The sequence below is a fragment of the Lactuca virosa genome, chromosome 2 (assembly GCF_052849685.1).
Source record: "Lactuca virosa cultivar CGN04683 chromosome 2, Lactuca_virosa_CGN04683_v6, whole genome shotgun sequence".
NCBI lineage: Eukaryota > Viridiplantae > Streptophyta > Magnoliopsida > Asterales > Asteraceae > Lactuca > Lactuca virosa.
In genome coordinates, this window is record NC_136427.1 from 3,029,791 (window position 1) to 3,032,767 (window position 2,977).

The 2,977-nt window shown below is 40.3% G+C and overlaps 1 non-coding gene across 1 annotated transcript; it reads right to left on the minus strand.

Annotated features, from left to right (window-relative positions):
* Window positions 1-1,003: 1,003 nt before the first annotated feature.
* Window positions 1,004-1,110, minus strand: LOC145161933 (small nucleolar RNA R71). The gene has a single exon (XR_013738789.1). It is a non-coding gene; the product is annotated as a small nucleolar RNA R71 (small nucleolar RNA).
* Window positions 1,111-2,977: the final 1,867 nt, after the last annotated feature.

Consider the following 2,977-nt stretch of genomic DNA (forward strand, 5'->3'; position numbering starts at 1 on the left):
ACTGCCTAGGTGCATTTTAGTTAGTTAAGTTAGTAGGGTTATAAATTATAAAATTAGTGGGTACTTTTGTGCACATCAAGTTTTTGGCGTCGTTGCCGGGGAACGGCTTAGTTAATTAATAGTTTGTTTGCTTTAAATTAATCGATCCTTTTTGTATGTTAAAGCCTGCAAGAAGTTACTTTTCTGTTTTAATTTTTTCTGCATTACAGGACTCACGACGTGAACCTTCAAGATTCACGACGTGAGAACTGAAGTCCTTAGTTTTGTTTATTTCAGTTCGTTTTTTTTGTTCAGTTTTACGTTTTATCTTTTTGTTTTATTTCAGGAGTTCATGACCAGAAGTTCTAACACACCTTTGGTACCACCACTTGAAGATCCCGAGTCTGCAATTCACAAAAAGAAGGATAAGAGCGTGAAAGAAGATCAAACACCGAAGAAGACACCTTTACAAGAATTCAAATCAGTGTTCTCAAAGAAGTCAGGGAAGAAAACGGGGGAGTCAAGTTCATCTTCAAAGAACAAGAGCAAGCTTGAACACTTAGATCAAATACCCGTCCAAACCGAGTCCGAATACGATACCGAGCCTGAATTTGAACCCGAGAACGAGCCAAGGAACGAGATGGCGAATATTGAAGAAATGTCTATGGGAGCTTACAGAAAAAGAATTCGAGAAGACGTCGGTCCAGGCTTAGTACAACATGCCATTCCTGCCACTGCCACATTCGAGCTGAAAGGACATATCCTTTCTACACTAAAGGATATCCCATTTTATGGGAAAGATCATGAGGATGCGTTCAAGCACTTAGATGAAGTGAACGACATTGCTGATTACTGCAATGTCCCGAATGTTAACAGAGATACCGTCTTACTAAGGATGCTTCCCGTTACCTTTAAAGGAGCTACAAAGGATTGGTTAAAAGCACTTCCACCTGGTACAATAACTACTTGGGCTCAAATGCGTGAGCAGTTTCTAGACCAATTCTGTCCACCATCCAAGATTGCTAAACTCAAGAAGGCAATAGCCAATTTTGAGCAAAACCCGGGGGAGTCACTTTACGAAGCTTGGGAGCGTTACAAAGGGTTGTTAAGAAATTGTCCTCAACATGACCTTAACATTCAACAAGAAGTGTCCATATTCTATGACGGGGTCAATGTGATGACAAGACAACTCCTTGATTCTCAAGGACCACTTACAAAGAAAAATCCAGGCGAAGTCAAGGAATTAGTTGAAGAATTTTCAAGACATTCTCGTGAATACCACAATCCAAGGAAAGAAGACATGAAAGTTGTTTGGGGTGCACAAACCGAAGAGATGGCTGCTGTGATGGAGATGCTTAACACTATGGATAGGAGATTGACCCAAATGGACCAATCAATTCATGCAATTCGAGTTGGTTGCGAGAGATGTAGTGGCACACATTTGACAAAAGATTGCAACTTGGATGAATATGGAAACAAGAAAGCTCAAGTTTGCTACTCAAGTGGGGACAAGTATGATGAACACTGGAGGAAACCGAAGAAAGAGTGGCTGCCTTACAATGAATACAAGAAGCAAAAGGAATAAAAATATAGACAAACTGGCAGAGGGTTCTACCAAAGAGAGCAACCACTAGTTGAGAAGAAATCAGAATTAGAGACCATGTTGATGAAATTTATGGAAGCTTCAGAAAAAAGACATGATGCTACTGACACTGCAATGGAACAACAAAGAGCTATAATGAAGAATCATCACACAATGATGATAGATCAGCAAGCATTAATAAAAAATCAGCAAGCCTCGATCAATAACCTTGAAGTACAACTTGGTCAACTTAACACTTTGGTTAATGAGAAGATGTTCCCGAAAAATCCTGAAAAGAAGACTCAATCTCACGTAATGGCCATAGATACTGAAGAAGAGGCGATTTCTGAGTTCCTATAAGCCTTAGAAGTGGAGCCACAGCAGCCTGATCCAAAGCCAAAGAAGTCGAAACTCGAAAACGAAGAAACTGCTGGAATGCCCAGTTTACGTCGTGAGCCCGCTATGCTCACGTCGTGGGCTCGGTCTGAACATAAGAAATCTGTATATGTTCCAGCTTATAAACCGCCTTTGCCATTCCCGTCTAGAGCTAATCTCAGTCCACTGGAGAGAGAACATCTGGAGTTTATCAAGCAATATAAGGGTATTCCTATTAATACTCCTTTTATTGATTCACTTGCAAAAGTTCCAGAATATGCTAGGTTCCTACACGAATTGTTAGACACTCGTCAGCAATTAAAGGAGAATTCTAAGGTGATTCTAAGTGAGCAAAGCTCAAAAGCTGTGTTGGGAGAGATACCTAAGAAGATGGGGGATCCTGGACGACTCACTCTCCCATGTGAGTTTGGGAATAATATGAAGGTTTATGCTTTAGCCGATTCTGGGGCTAGCATAAATTTGATGCCTTATTCGTTTTATCAAAAACTGAATATTCAGAAGTTGAAGGCTACAAAGATGACTATTCACATGGCGAACAGTTCAGTAACACATCCCCGGGGCATTGTGGAAGATATTCTCGTGAAAATTGGGAAATTTGTTTTTCCAATAGACTTTGTGGTTTTGGATATGAAAGAAGATCCCAATGTACCAATTATTCTTGGTCGCCCGTTACTTAACACTGCTGGAGCTCTGGTTGATATACGCGAGTCCAAGCTCACCTTGAGAGTTAGGGATGAGAAGGAAATTTTTGGAATAGAAGATGGTTTCCAAGGGAGTCATGCTAAAGAAGAGGTTTTCAACATAGATGAAGAGAATGAACTTGAAGAATTAGAGAAGCTCATGGAAGAAGAAATCAACACAATTCAACAAGTTAAAAGAACAAAACCGAGAGCATCTGTTCCATTTTTAGTTGAAGTCATTGCCTACACGAATCCAACTTCTTGGGTAAGCAAGGAAGATGATGAGATGTCGAGTGATGAAGAGGAGGTTACTTCAAAAGTCACAAGTCCAGTGGTGAAA